This window comes from Tursiops truncatus, chromosome 2, assembly GCF_011762595.2.
Source record: "Tursiops truncatus isolate mTurTru1 chromosome 2, mTurTru1.mat.Y, whole genome shotgun sequence".
NCBI lineage: Eukaryota > Metazoa > Chordata > Mammalia > Artiodactyla > Delphinidae > Tursiops > Tursiops truncatus.
This window is the reverse complement of record NC_047035.1, coordinates 6,232,912-6,249,369: the sequence shown is the minus strand read 5'-3', so window position 1 is coordinate 6,249,369 and position 16,458 is coordinate 6,232,912.

The window sequence follows — 16,458 nt, the reverse complement described above, 5'->3', positions numbered from 1 at the left end:
TTTGCAGATGACATGATACTATACATAGAAAATCTTAAAGATGCCACCTGAAAACTACAAGAACTAATCAAAGAATTTGGTAAGGTTGCAGGATACAAAATAACTGCACAGAAATCTCTGGCATTCCTATACACTAACAATGAAAGATCAGAAAGAGAAATTAAGGAAACAATCCCATTTACCATTGCAACAAAAAGAATAACATACCTAGGAATAAACCTACCTAAGGAGGCAAAAGACCTGTACTCGGAAAACTATAAAACACGGATGAAAGAAATCAAAGATAACATAAACAGATGGAGAGATATACCATGCTCCTGGATTGGAAGAATCAGTATTCTAAAAATGACTATACTACCCAAAGCAATCTACAGGTTCAATTCAATCCCTATCAAATTACCAATGGCATTTTTCACAGAACTAGAACAAGAAATTTTACAATTTGTATGGAAACACAAAGGACCCTGAGTAACAAAAGTAATCTTAAGAAAGAAAATGGAGCTGGAAGAACCAGGCTCCCTGACTTCAGACTATACTACAAAGCTACAGTAATCCAGACAGTATGGTACTGGCACAAAAACAGAAATATAGATCAATGGCACAGGATAGAAAGCCCAGAGATAAACCCACACACATATGGTCACCTTATCTTTGAAAAAGGAGGCAAGAATATACAATGGAGAAAAGACAGCCTCTTCAATAAGTGGTGCTGGGAAAACTGGACAGTTACATATAAAAGAATGAAATTAGAACACACCCTAACACCATACACAAAAATAAACTCAAAATAGATTAAAGACCTAAATGTAAGGCCAGACACTATAAAACTCTTAGAGGAAAACATAGGCAGAACACTCTATGACATAAATCACAGCAAGATCCTTTTTGACCCACCTCCTAGAGAAATGGAAATAAAAACAAAAATAAACAAATGGGACCTAATGAAACTTAAAAGCTTTTGCACAGCAAACGAAACCATAAACAGGACGAAAAGACAGCCCTCAGAATGAGGGTAAATATTTGCAAATGAAGCAACTGACAAAGGATTAATCTCCAAAATATACAAGCAGTTCATGCAGCTCAATATCAGAAAAACAAACAACCCAATCCAAAAATGGGCAGAAGACCTAAATAGACATTTCTCCAAAGAAGACATACAGTTGGCCAACAAACACATGAAAAAATGTTCAACATCACTAATCATTAGAGAAATGCAAATCAAAACCACAATGAGGTTATCACCTCACACCAGTCAGAATGGCCATCAGCAAAAAATCTACAAACAACAAATGCTGGAGAGGGTGTGGAGAAAAGGGAGCCCTCTTGCACTGTTGGTGAGAATGTAAATTTATACAGCCACTATGGAGAACAGTATGGAGGTTCCTTAAAATCTAAAAATAGAACTACCATATGACCCAGAAATCTCACTACTGGGCATATACCCTGAGAAAACCATAATTCAAAAAGAGTCATGTACCAAAATGTTCATTGAAGCACTGTTTACAATAGCCAGGACATGGAAGCAACCTAAATGTCCATCAACAGATAAATGGATAAAGAAGATGTGACACATATATACAATGGAATATTACTCAGCCATAAAATGGAACAAAATTCAGTTATTTGTAGTGAGGTGAATGGGCCTAGAATCTGTCATACAGAGTGAAGTAAGTCAGAAAGAGTAAAACAAATACCGTATGCTAACGCATATGTATGGAATTTTAAAAGGCGGTACTGATGAACACAGTGGCAGGGCAAGAATAAAGATGCAGACATAGAGAACAGACTTGAAGTCATGGTGCGGGGGGGGGCAGCTGGGATGAAGTGAGAGAGTAGCATTAACATATATACACTACCAAATGTAAAATGAATGGCTAGTGGGAAGCTGCTGCATAGCACAGGGAGATCAGCTCGAAGCTCTGTGATGACCTAGAGGGGTGGGATAGGGAGTGTGGGAGGGAGGCTCAAGAGGGAGGGGATATGGGGGTATATGTATACATATAGCTGATTCACTTTGTTGTACAGTAAAAACTAACACAACATTGTAAACATTTATACTCCAAAAAAGATGTGACAAAAAATATATATATCTCTACTGTGTGATTTTTTAAAATACGTATTTAATAAATATTTTCAGATATTTTTTAACTTATTTTGACTTCATGTTTTAATGTGAGATTGGGATGTACCAATTTCATATATGATTCTTGAGATATTCTGAGTTTGTCGTTGCTGCTGCGGTCTAACACTTTCATCTAGAAATGATTTTAAACTAAAATCTATATGCCTCTGTTTCACTTCATTCACAAATCAAACCCAGAAACAAGTTTTAAGCAAGTAAAACCACTAAGGATTCATTCACCTATCATTTATTGGTTTATTGAGCGCCTATAAGAAAAAGGCTGTTTTTAATTCTGCTAAGGCTGCCTAACTCCATTTCTATCCTTAAGGTAACATATGGGATTTTTCCCCAACAGAAGCCCACAAAGGAAAGATGCAGAGTCCAGGTGGCTTTCCACACACCCTCACCCACTCCTGGGTTTTAATCCACTATTTATGGAAAGGACTGAAGTCAGGATGTTGGGAATTTTAGACCCAGATGTTTCATTTTCTCTACTTGTATCACCTAGGCAAGTCATCTCTCTGATCAGGACCTCTTTCAAATATAAAATAACAGGGTTTGGAACGGTTGTAATCTGAAACATCAGACATTGTTACCCTGAGCTAACTGGTTAACCCCAGCAGCAGTGCAGTAGGCAGCGGGAGGCAGTCTGACCCTGGAGGCAGAAGAGGCCAATTGGTGTTATTAAAGAGGACTGTTTAGGCACCAAAGCACAGCCTGCAGAATGCACCTGAGGAATCACGTGGCAGCCTGTGAAGCAATCCCATTTGGGGGAAAGATCGAAGGCCTGGGGGTCTAGAGACCCAGGGTTTTGTTCCAGCTCTGCCAAAACGTGGCTAGATTATCTTGAACAAGTCACTACAGCTCTGTGGCCCTAAGTGTCCTCACCTGGAAGATTAAAGCATTCAAGTAGACAATCCCTAAAGTCCCTTCCAGCTCTGACATGCTCATTCCATGATTGCGTGACCACCAAATTAAATTAAAATCAGACCTTTTGCTTCACACCGTGTGTTGGCGAAGATAAGTAACACGCCCATGTGTACATGAAAAAGCCTCTGACGAGTCGCTCAGCTTCTTGTTTTTGTTGGGATTTTTTTTTTATCCTTTCCTGAGCTTATCAGCCCATGATCAAGGGCTCCTTCTCCAATGCAGGTGCTTATCTTCCCGCTGAGGCCAAGGGCGCATTTTAGTAACTTGCAGCGTGTGAGGCAATGCGGGCGTTTCTGCCACTGTTAAGCCACCACCTCTGGCTACAATAAGGCGTTGCCTGATAAACAGACTTGCTACATACCCATCTGCCTGGGAAGGAGAGAAATTTCCTGCCAGCCCACTCCTGCCAAGGTCTGCACCCAGCCGTGTGCAGGAAGGGTCTGATGTTGGGGCCGTCTAAGATGCTGCCCAATTTGGGGAAAAGATGGATGAGAGAGATGGCTCCGGTATGGTGGGCTTCCTAGGCACCTGGACCCAGGGCCTGAAGGGTCCTTGGAGGAACGCCAGAGGTCAGAATAGAGACCCGTTAGCTGGGAGAGTGGGGGTCTCCTGGAAAACCAAGGCTGGGCTGGGCTTGGTATCGATGTGTCAGGGAGAAATGGCCTCGAGATCTGGCTATTTCTAAAGCCCTGGATGACTCATTCTTTCAAGGAAAATTTCCAAAGATCTGATATTCACTTAGCATGGAGGAAACAGATGAATTAATATATAGGTCCTTCCCATCAAAGAGTTCCCAGTCTGGTTGTGAGAGGAAATGGGTAAATAAAGCAAGTAATTGCAGTACCTTTAACACCTACTGTGCGTAGGCACCATTCTCAGTACCAGAGAAATTTAAGTGAAAGATGTCTGATCTCTCAAAGTTTAAATCACCAACGTCCTTCTGATCAGCTTCCTGGGGTAAGGACCATAGTTTGCAGAGTGCTTCCCACAGACTGGGCTCCATGCTGGGTGCTCTGCACGTTTCATCTGGAGCCATCCGACTGGCCCAATGAGGTAGTGATTACAACTCATACTTCACATATGAGGAAACAAAGGTCAGAGAGGCTGGGAGACTTTACCTGCACCTCTCAAACCGCACGTGCCTGGGGTGAGGTTGGACCCAGGTCTGTGGGTCTCCAAAGCCTGACTTCCTTTTACAATAATGTTCTGCCACAGCTCAGCCTTTCCCAAGTCCAGAAATGTCATCTTTCCCACACTTGCTCTCAGCGCTCCTTCTTTACTCCCTTGCTCAGGGAAGGGCATCACCTTTTCAGTCAGTATAGGGTAGGTTGTGCTGCAGTAACAAACAACTAAATATCCATGACTTAAAGCAAGGATTTATTCCCCACTTACGCTCCATGGCAACATAGGTAGGTGGGTGGTTCGGCCCGTCATCATCTGGGTCTCCAGGTTGGTGGAGTTTGCATCTCAAGGTGTGTTTCCCTGATCACCAGTGCAGGAGAAGTGAAGAGCTGGAGGGCATCCCATGAGCTATTAAATACTCTAACCCAGAAGTGACATATGTCAGTTTCACTCACAACTCATTGACCAGAACTAGTCACATGGCCACAATTAACCACAGGAAAGGAGGCTGGATATTGATTAGCAGTAGGGATGTCTGCCAATATCATTGTTCACCCAGGTCCCCAAGGGTGAAACCCTAGTCTTCCTGGATTGCTGAATTTTTTTCTCCCTTAGGCACGAAGTAGGGGAAACAGAACTGACTGTGTAATCCCACAGACTTACAGAAGCTGTGGGACCTTGTTACTTAACTTCTGTGGATCTCTGATGTCTTATTTGTAAAACAGGGGCAATACTGTAATGCCTTTATCACAGAGTTATGGTGCAAATTTACAAGCTAAAGTATGTAAGATATGCTTGATAACCATTAGGTTTCCCTTCCCACCCACCCCTACCATCATGCTCCCATATAAACCTTCCATCCTCTACTCTCAAGTCTCCATGACTGGCATCTCTCACCAGTGCTACTGCAACATTCACTGGTCCCTCTGCCTTGAACTGCATTCCATCCTCCACCCTGGCTGCCTGGTGATCTTCCTGAGCCCCAAATCTCACTTTGTTGTTTCCCTGCTCTTGATTCTTTTATGGTTCCTTGCAGCATTCATGACATAGTCATACCCCAATCTATCTTTCTAGCCTCTTGATGTCCCCACATACTCTTTATCCTCCATACACATTGGACCATTTCCCATCCCCTGAATCTTCCCTCATCCTTTTTTTTTTTTTTTTTTTTTTTTTTGCAGTACGTGGACCTCTCACTGTTGTGGCCTCTCCCATTGCAGAGCACAGGCTCCAGACGCGCAGGTTCAGTGGCCATGGCTCACGGGCACAGCCGCTCCACGGCATGTGGGCTCTTCCCAGACCACGGCACGAACCCGTGTCCCCTGCATCGGCAGGCGGACTCTCAACCACTGCGCCACCAGGGAAGCTCTTCCCTCATCTTTTATACCTGCACATCTTTAACCATGGATGCCTTCTGCTTGGAGTGGCTTTTTACCTACCTCATCTGACAAACTCCTATTCATACTTCAAAACTCAGCTCACATGTCACCCCCCAGATGAAGGCTTTCACAGATACACCAACAGAGTTAATTTTCTTTCACCTGCTGTTAGCCTGAAATTGCACCAGCAGCATTCCATTGAGTCAAGCCAAAGTTTCTTCATTCATTTCTCTTTCATAATGGCACAGACAGCAGACCAAGCCCTGACTTTGATTTCAGGGCTTTTTTCAAGCTTGCTTTGTAATCTTAGAAACGTCATCTCCCATTTGCAGCTCTCTCCTCTTGGAGGGATTTGCCATTGTGGGAGCTGCTACAGAAATATCTTAACCTCTTCATGATCACCATCTGCCCTGGGCTTTTTCCATCTGAGGATCCATCTGTTCCCAAGGTAACAGAGACTGGGAATGACCTCACCCTTCAGGAGGGACCCCTCCTTCTCCACTCCTTGGGTGACTTTCCCATTGCAGACCCACTATATCCTGAGATGTTACAGAAAGCACAGCATTCCCATGACAAAAGTTACACACATAAAGAGAGCGACGTAAGAGGGGACAGAGGGGAGTTATTCTGCCCCAAACAAGCCCCATAATGGACACAAGAGTTTTCATCCTTATACCCTTAAGTGTGGGGACAGCCGAGGTTGTGGTAGAACTTCACATTTATCCACACAATTCTCTGGCAAGTTGTCTTCAACAGATAAGACATGTGAGGCACAGAATGGTAACATGACTCACACAGGGTCCTCCTGTAATTTCAAGTCCTGGGCAGAAACAAGCCACAAAGAGTCCTTCTGGTTTCTAGTTCATTGCTCAGAAATTCATGGAAAGGCAAGCCATGCAGCTTGATCGTAATCCATGAGTGTGTGGGCAACTTAAGAAGTGACAGGAGAGTGCAAAGGAGTCTGCTTAGCCACGAGGAAAATGCTCAGTCTCCATCAACAAGAACAGATCCCCCAAAACACATCACGACGGGAAATAAAAATGGATCCCTGATGGTCCTGTACAATATGATACAAGATACTATTTATGTAAATATGTAAAGAAAGGCTCAGTCACAAAAACAATACTACATATTATGTGTATGTGTGTGTGTGTGTGTGTGTGTGTGTGTGTGTGTGTGTGTGTGTAGTTTTTGTGGCTTGGAAGGAAGGACATCAAACTTATAATAATGGCTACTTTTGTGGAAAAGGGAATGGACCAGGATGGGAGTAGTGGTCATGGGAGACAGCTGGAGATTTATCTAAACAGTTCTAATAGTTTTTAAAGTGTCCGCTGGCAGACTCTTTCAACTATACTCATAGAAAAGTAACTGAAACAAATATGAAAAAAAGGCAAATGGTTAATTTTGGGTTTTAGGAATGTAAAGTGACTGTAATATTTTTTCAAAAAAAACACTCTCAGAGAATTCTGAGTTCAGATCCCGTCTATGCTGCTAACAAGCTATGAGACTGTCAGCGATCCCCTTACCCGCTGTATGCCTCTGTTTCCTCACTGCCACCTGCGGGGATGGGGTGGCTCCCAGGTCTTAACCCTCTGAGCTCTGCACACAAGTGGGCCAGATCCCTGCCTAATCAGTTGTCTTTTTCCAGCTAGATTGAAATTAAACCATGTTTTAGTTTAATTTTTTGTGACGTTTCATGTGGAAAAGGTATCAATTGTGCACAGGCTAAAGGCAAGAGAAAAGGGAAGGAAAGAGATGGGAGAAGAAACAATCAACTCCAGATCCATGGTGAGAGGCAGCCATGGGGTCCTGCAGACTCCGCCTCTCTTTTACTTGTGTGTGCGTGTCTGCACGTGCACACGCGCGCACACACACATCACATGGCAGGGCTGTAGAAGTGACAACCACCAGCCTGTTTCTGCGGAATGACCCCCAGAGAGTTCTGAGATGTCTCCACCCAGGAACCAGTTCAGCCCATTGTCAAGGACCTCCCTCTAGAGCCATACATCCCAGGACCTCCAGCTCCTCTCACCCAGGGTGATATGCAGAGAGGATCACACGTCCCATCCACTGGAGTCCACACAGTGTAGGCCACTCCAATCTACCTATTTCCATGCCACCTCCCAGTGAGGTTGGACTAAAATCCTTCACTTGCATGAAATACTCTGAGACAGCTGTAGTCTGATTGGATCCCAGGGGCCACCAGCCAGGGAGGAAGGAGTGAGGCTGGACTCCTACTCCTAGTAATAATGAAAAGCAGAAATCTGCCCTGTGCGGCTGGTGTTGGGCTTGAGCACACCACGTGCTTTTTCTCACTAGTCCCCCATCAGCCCAATGTCATAGGCAGAAAAACCACAGTTTGGAGTGGTCTGCCCAATATACACCCTGCCAGGCCAGCAACCCGGCCCAAGTTCAAAGCTCTTTGCCCTGGAAGATGTCCCCACACCTCTGCAGTGCAGCAAGTTTGGAAGCCATGTGGGGATGGGCTCCAAGCCCTCTTTGTCGCATTCACACCATTTCCATTTAGAATGTTCTCAACTCTCCGAGGCAATAAGCAGCAACAATTCAGCCATCAAGATGCTTGTAGGAGGAAGAAAGGCCACTTTGGGGTCATCAGGAGAGCTGTGCAACTTTCTTTGTCTGTAAATTGGCACAAGGAGGCCCACCTGGTGGTGCTCCAGGGAGGATCAGGTGAGACAGCAAGCGAGAAGATGCTCAGTAACTTCCTCCCCCTTTGGGTCAGCCTGGTAACAGTTACAGTGGCCCTGACCCGTTCTCTCCTGGTGGCTGAGCCAGACTGTGTGTTCCAATGAGAAGCAAACTTGATGACCTGCCCCTGGCTGCCTCAGGTCTAGCTGTGCCTGCGGAGTTGCAGGATGTGGTCAGCTCAACAGCGAGGCATGTAGAAAAGAGCTTCCCAGAGGCCTTTGCAGCAAAGCCGCAAGTTGGGGAGATAATTTGTTGCCTTTGCTGTCTTTTCATAAGGCTGCCTCTTAAGGCTACCAAAAGGAAAAAAAAAAAAAGTCATGTTCTTCCAAAATGCAATTCCTTCTCATGAAAGGGTAAGCATGGAAATTATTAGGTCTAAGAGACAATCTCCTTTGCCAACTATGAAATCTCACCAGGACATTGGACGGTCTGCCCAGAGAGAAGAATCTTAACTCCTTTATGAGAGCACCAGGCGGTCCTTTCGGTATTAGTAAAACATACCTCACCCAGTCAAGGAGCAAAACTAAAACAGCTTAGAAGAGCTGCTTGGACATCAAACCCATCTTACAAAATAGGACTTTGATGAGTTCCATGTAAACGAATCCAAAACATGTGATTTAAAGGTCCTCAAAGCAGAGGAGGCTTGGAAATGGGTCGAACTGTCCTTTAAAAAACCACACTTGGGGCCGTACCAAACACAAACGTTTGAAAGATTTGTAACTATGGTCTGGAGGCCCAGCCATTAACTCTGCAGCTCAGAGTGGACTCTGGGTGTCTATAGGAAAAGCTAATGAAATCCACAGATGAAGCCCTCCTGGCGTGACCCACCCACCTGCTCAGGTGTCTGCAAAGGGAAGTGGCACCAACACCACCTCTCACACCACACCTTACTTCCTCTTTCTTGTCATTCCCAAAGCAGTGTGGCTTTGGAGCAAAGGATTCCTAAGTGACAGGGAGGGTAGGCTGCATGCTGTCTTCACTGAGCCTCTGCCGTGTGTCACCAAGGTCATACCTCCTCTCGTCTCCGGTTCTTCCTTCAAGACCAGGACTCATATCATAGCTGGGTAGCCAGAAAGGAGAGGCTGGAGCCCAGAGCTTTTGAAAAGTAGCCAAAGTAGGTGGTGGGAATGGGACCAGAGAGGGAGGTGACAGGAGACAGGCACAGAGTCACAGCATCATTCTCGGGGAGGCTCAGGACAGCAAGCAGTACTCCTCTTGGGGAGCAGACCTTATATCTGAAGCCTAAGCAGAGAGAGAGATGGAGAAGACAAGAGCCCAGATCTTAATATATACACAGTCCAGTTCGCTGGGAAATAGACTTCGAGATTCTGAGAGTTGTATTCAGGAGTGCCCTTGGGAGCAACATGTCGGGAGGGGTAGAAAAAGAGTTGAGGAAAGCAAGACTGGACAGAGGGAAAAGTTGAACTGTGGTTCAGTTACAAGGGGAGCAGATGCTGATCCCATAGGAAATTCTAGATCTAAGATGGACCTCAGAGATGGTCCAATTGCAGGCACAGGTGCTGGGCTTTTGTACCCTGGCATTATCCAGTCATCCATCAGGATGAGGGTGTGTAATCTTGGCCAAGGAAGCTTCTTGAGGCTGAGGGCAATGTCCAGAGTGGAATGATATAGCCAACACTCCAAGCATCTGAGAAGGGTATTGCTCCTGCCCTGAAGTGGGATCTCGGTCACTCACCACAGCATCTACTGCAGTCCATCCCGTGTGCCACCTGGACCCACTAGTTTCATGCACTAAGTTCACTCTATCTGGGAACAGCTGTTCCAAGATTCTGGTTGGTCTCTTTTTCCTGGGAAAAATGATAAGAGGAAGGTTATGGGACAAACTACAGCTGCTGCTGCTGCCCAGGTATCGTACCCACATCTAATACCCCTCATTCCATCCTCTGCTATGTGTCCTGTATGCTGTGATTGTTGGCCAGCATCCATTTGGGTCCAGGTGGCTTACCTGAGATGAACCATCTCATTTCACCAGCAGTAAAATCTAACTTAAGGAAGCAAGGGAAGTAGGACTGGACAGAGGGAGATGCTGAATTCTGATGAGTCCCACTCCATCCTAATTAGGGATCTGACCCTGGCATAGCATATCTGCAGGCTTTGAGGATTCAACTTCTTCTAAAACTCTGCTGCTCTTATAATTAAGACCTGGGCACAGCAAAGGAAACCATAAACAAAGTGAAAAGACAGTGCTCGGAATGGGAGAAAATATTTGCAAAAGAAGCAACTGACAAGGGATTAATCTCCAAAATATACAAACAGCTCATGCAGGTCAATATCCAAAAAACAAACAACTCAATCAAAAAATGGGCAGAAGACCTAAATAGACATTTTACCAAAGAAGACAATCAGATGGCCATCAAACACATGAAAAAATGCTCAACATCACTAATTATTAGAGAAATGCAAATCAAAACCACAATGAGGTATTACCTCACACCGGTCAGAATGGGTCTCATCAAAAAATCTACAAACAATAAATGCTAGAGAAGGTGTGGAGAAAAGGGAACCCTCCTATACTGTTGGTGGGAATGTGAATTGGTACAGCCACTATGGAGAACAGTATGGAGGTTCCTTAAAAAACTAAAAATAGAACTACCATATGACCCAGCAATCCCACTACTGGGCATATACCCTGAGAAAACCATAATCGAAAAAATGCATGCACCCCGATGTTCATTGCAGCACTATTTACAATATCAAGGACACGGAAGCAACCTAAATGTCCAACGACAGATGAATGGATAAAGAAGATGTGGTACATATATACAGTAGAATATTACTCAGCCATAAAAAGGGATGAAATACTGCCATCTGCAGAGATGTGGATGGACCTAGAGGTTGTCATACAGAATGAAGTCAGTCAGAAAGAGAAAAATAAATATCATATAATATCGCTTGTATGTAGAATCTAGAAAAATGGTACAGATGAACTTATTACCAAAGCAGAAATAGAGTCACAGATGTAGAGAACACACTTATGGTTACCAAGGGGGAAGGGAGGGTGGGACGAACTGGGAGATTGGGACTGACATATATACACTACTGTGTATAAAATGGATAACTAATGAGAACCCACGGTATAGCACAGGGAACTCTACTCAATGATCTCTGGTGACCTAAATGGGAAGGAAATCCAAAAAAGAGGAGACATATATGTACGTATAACTGATTGAATTTGCCGTAGAGCAGAAATTAACACAACAAGTAAAGCACCTACATTCCAGTTTAAATTAAAGAAAAAAAGACCTGGGCCTGATCCTCAACTTGTCTACCCTCCAGGACGATGAGTCTCTTTATAGGTTTCCCTCTGGCCATCACACCTAGCCTTTAATTGATGCTCAGTCACCGGACTATAGCCAGTGCCTTGTCTCTCTGTAATGCAGTGGTTGCCCCCAGCAACAAGCATCCAATTCCACAATACTTCTAATTACTATCCCCTCCCTCCTCACCTGAGAAACTGCACCTGCCAGTGCCTCCTCTTCCTTAATATCCCATCCCATTTCACCACCAGCAAAAGGATTGACAATTGCCATGCTGCAGCATGCCAGCGGCATTCCACATAGTACCTACTACCAGGTACTATGAAGATGGGGTCTTCACTGCCAGTCAGCAAGCAGGAGATCCAGCTCCAGGATCCTCTTCTAGAGTCCGTGTCCCAGGACCACTTCATTAACACTGGTGAATGGGCTCCCAGGTAACGGACCCTGGAATGAGAGGCACATGCTGCCAGTTTATTGAGAAGGGCTGAGCAGAGGGAGATGTTGAACTGTGATGCAGTCACAGTAAAGTTCTCAGCCAACCCCGTGGGTTATCCCACTCTGAACCCGGGATAACCCATCAGAGATGTCCTGAATTGAGATGAGGGGGCCAGGCCTTTATATCTCCAATCACAGTCACTATATGGGACCTATTGGAGGAGAAAGTCACTCTGGGCTAGGCAGCTTCCTTCAGGCAAGAGCAATTCCCGGAAAGGGATACAGCTCTGAGCCAGCCCAGGACAATAACCCCAGTAACTAGGAAATGAGTTCCTTGGTCCTAAAAGGGTCCACATGACATGAACCACAGTACCCACTACAGTGTCTGTCTTCCCCGGGAGGCAAGAGGAGATTCATCACCACACAGTCAAGTATGAAATTTCAAGCCATGTGAGGTGCTACGATGGGTGTGTGCATCAAGGTACGTGGAGCTCCATGCACTCACCAGAACCTCTGAGCTCACCTGGAGGGTTAGGGAGGGCTTCCCCATGGAAGAGGATTTGAGCGGATAGAGTCCCCAGGAATGAGTAGGCAAGGGGTCAGTGAACACAGGAGGGGGCAAAGCCATCCAGCAGAAGATGGCCAGGCGTGAGCAAAAGGTGATGTGCGGGCGGGAGGGAGGTACTGATGAATCACAATAAGGCCAGGGTAGCTGGGCTGAGAGCAAGGGGGACCCTAGCCTGAGATAAGCCAGGTCCAGCAATGCCTGGGCAGCCACAGTGGGGACTTTGTTCTTTATCTAAAGAGCTACTGAGGATGCATTGAAGGCTTGGAGAGGAGCGTCAGCCTGAGGACACAGCACACAGGTCCCTCGGGTGGGATTTCCTGCTTGAGTACCAGCCCCTACAGACCCCAATGCTTGGAAATGTGGATCCAGGTGTGGTCAGTGCTGTCTGCTCTAGACATAATATGACCCGGCCTGAAATGGCTCAGGACATGGTTAGGGGAGGGGTCAGTAGGGAAAACTGGTCAGGAAAACAGCCGGGAGTAAGACCCGGCCGGTGTTAAAGGAGCACGTGAAAGATTGGGGAGCGATAACCACGGAGGTCAGGCCTGAGTCCTGGCTACGGTGGGGGCAGCACCATGGAGGGTGGGCTGCTTTGGGGAAGAAAAGGCCCAGGTGGCTTCCGGGCAAAAGTGGCTGAGGAGAAAGGCACTGGCGGGAAGAGGGTGCTGCATGGAGTGCTCAGTTCCAGGAAGTGGATTCCGTAGAGGAAGGAGATGAAGGCTGGTGGGACCAGGTCCCAACATGCTGTGCACCAGTCTGAGGAACCTGCCCATCGCCAGGGAGAGGTGAGAGCTAGTAGCCTCTGGAGGCCCCATGTGGGATCAAAGATGGCAACTCTGGGCTTCCCTGGTGGCTCAGTGGTTGAGAGTCCACCTGCCGATGCAGGGGACACGGGTTCGTGCCCCGGTCCGGGAAGATCCCACATGCCGCGGAGCGGCTGGGCCCGTGAGCCAGGGCCGCTGAGCCTGCGCGTCCGGAGCCTGTGCTCCGCAACGGGAGAGGCCACAGCAGTGAGAGGCCCGCGTACCGCAAAAAAAAAAAAAAAAAAAAAAGGCAACTCTGCAGGCAGTGTAGCAGAGGCTTGTGGTCGGCAGAATAATAGCCCCCAAAGATGCCCATGTCCTGATCCTCAGAGCCTGAGAATCTGTCACTTTGGATGGCAAAAGGGACTTTGCTGATGTGATTAAGTTAAGGATACTGAGATGGGGAAGTGATCCTGGGTGATTTCAGTCCAATGTCATCACAGAGATCCTCATGATACAGGCAGGAAGGTCAGAATCAGAGATTTGACGACGCAGTGCTGCTGGCTTTGAAGATGGGGAAGATGCCACACACCAAGAACTGGCAACTTCCAGAAAATGGAAAAGTCAAGGAGGTGGAATGTCCCCTAGAGCCTCCAAAAGGAACCAAGTCCTGCAACACCCTCTTTTGGTCCGATGGGACCCATTTCAGGCCTGTGACTGCTGGTGAGAGATGAGGGGTTGGAGGACATTGGGATGTGGGCAGTGGGGAAGGAGAGGAAGCCAGAGATGTGAGAAGCAGCCATGGGAGCGGGGGGCACCACTGGCCATAGATAGTGAGAGAGGGAACCAGCGTGGCCCACAGGTTTCTGGTGCAATGCTCATGCAGAGGGGAAAGGGAAGAGAGAAAGAAACAGGAACTGGAGGAGAGGGTGATGTCTAAGGTTGGTGACAATTCCTTTGGAATGGGATCCAACTAAGTTCTCCCCCAGATCGCCTTTGAGATGCTCTGAAGGTTGGGTGAGGGAGGAAGAGGAGGACAGTGCCACGTGCTGTGATTCAGTCACGTGAAGGTACCAGCTATGGAAAGGCTGGGAAGCAAGGAGACCGGGTTTAGGCCTGTGACACCAACCCTCTGCCCAGCGTCCCCTCGGATGGGACACTCCTGCTTGAGCATCTTCAAAGTCAGGGTAACGTGTCCCTCAAACAAGGGTGGGTGGGTTCGGCTCAGCTACTTTCAAAGCTCTTCCTTAGTCTCTGCCAAAGTCAGCTTCCTATTGATGTGTGTCTCGTTTTCCTCTCCCAAGCCCCTCTGATGCCTGTGCCCTCTTTTCTCAGGCAGCCCCACCCCTGGAAAATTGTGGGCAGAATCATGTACTACTCCCGGTGAAACAAGCCCACTGCCCTTCAGGCACTCACTCAATCCTTCCCCTCTTGTACAGGTGACAAGACCTCCCTGACCTCCGACTGATGGCTTTACTGTACCTATCCTCCAGTTTGCTTTTTTTTTTTAACTGCGCCCACTCCCAACTCTGAACTAATCTAACACCTGAGGCATAAGGGAACAAAGCCGAAAAGCCCAGAGCTCCCATCTCCCTCGTTCGAAACTCTGACCCCCTTGTAATGCAGCCTCAAATCCCGTTAGCTTTTTATGAACTGTCATGTCATCCAATGGACCTATATTGAAAAAGATCCCCAAGGCACTTCCCTCATGTGCTTCTACAAAGCTGAGTCGCCCCATCCTGACCTTGCACTTTGGTTATTTGAACCAATGCGTGAGACACAGCATTTATCTAGGTTCCACAGTGTAAAGGGTTTTGTGGTTGTGGTTCTGTCTTCCCCACTGGGTTCAGCCTCCTCCAGAGCAGTGGTTCTATCCTGTGCACATCAGAAACACTAGGACCTGCCATAAAAAGTTACAACCAATGGGAAAGGGGAGAAAAGAGAGAGAATGAACGAAGAAGAAGGAATGATGGGAAGGGCAGCAAAAGCCAGAAGAGCAGGAGGGTGTTGGAAAGAGCAGAGGAGGGGACTGAGAGAACACGTCACACCTGGAGGAGCTCAGGTAGGCCTGAGGCATGATGGGAGGTAACCCAGGTGGCAGAAATGGCTGAGAGTGGCAGGTGGGCTCAGGATCGCGGGAGCCCAGGGCAGGTCAGGGGAGGCTGTCACTTGGAGGTTCTGGATGGCAGAGCCGAGGCATGGGAGGGGGACAGAGACCAGATATATGGACCGGGGAGGAGGGGCGGCTGGAGAGGCAGACACCATGCAGTTCAAGGCAGTGCCATCTGATCTGTTCAGTCTTGTGGGAAGATGCCCTGGCTGCTCTCTGATGTTGTGGACATTGGGTCGCTAGGCTACAACAATATAAGGCCGGCCCCGTCAGAAAGTGAGGTCATGACTGTAACCAGGATTGTCACAGGGCCTGGAGTGAGGCTGGGCTGGGTCCTCCTGTGGGACCCATACAAGAAACTGTAGGGAGCCCATGAGCTGGGGACACTGAGGCAGTGTGTGACAAAGAGGAGAAGAAGGAAGGGAATTAAATGAGATTATCTAGGAAAAACTCTCAACACAGTGTTCAGCACTTAGTAAATATTCATTTTATGTTGACAGTGATGGTGTTGGTGGTGGTTAAAATGAGGGAGATCAGGAAGAAAAAGAGTGAATTAAGGAAAAGAGAGCAGAAAGGCAATAATCTGGTATCTACTGAGTGTCTACTATATGCTCTCGGCACCTATACTAGCTGCCTTCACCTTTTATATTTCCATTAACCCTGCTCAGCAATTTTATGAGATGGGTGGTCTTACCCCATTTTACTGATGGGGAAACCAAGGCTCAAAGGGTGAAGACAGCTACCCATCTGCAAATTGCCAAGGCAGGATTCAAGGTTTGTGTGATTCGAAAGCTCCTGCCTTCCAGTGAGGAGGAGATACAGAAGCGGGTGATGACCAGCTCCAGGGAACCACCTGGCTAGACACAGAAAACCCAGATGTGGGCTTTGAACCCAGGGAGCTCCGAGGGTGCGGTGGGGTGGGAGGAGGTGGTCTGAACAATGACCCCATCAAATGCAGACCATGCCACCCTAGAGGATACACAGCATCCCAGGAGCTCAGAGGAGGCAGGGAGGGAAGACTTCCTGGAGGAGGTGATGTCTGAACCGAGCTGTGTGATGAGC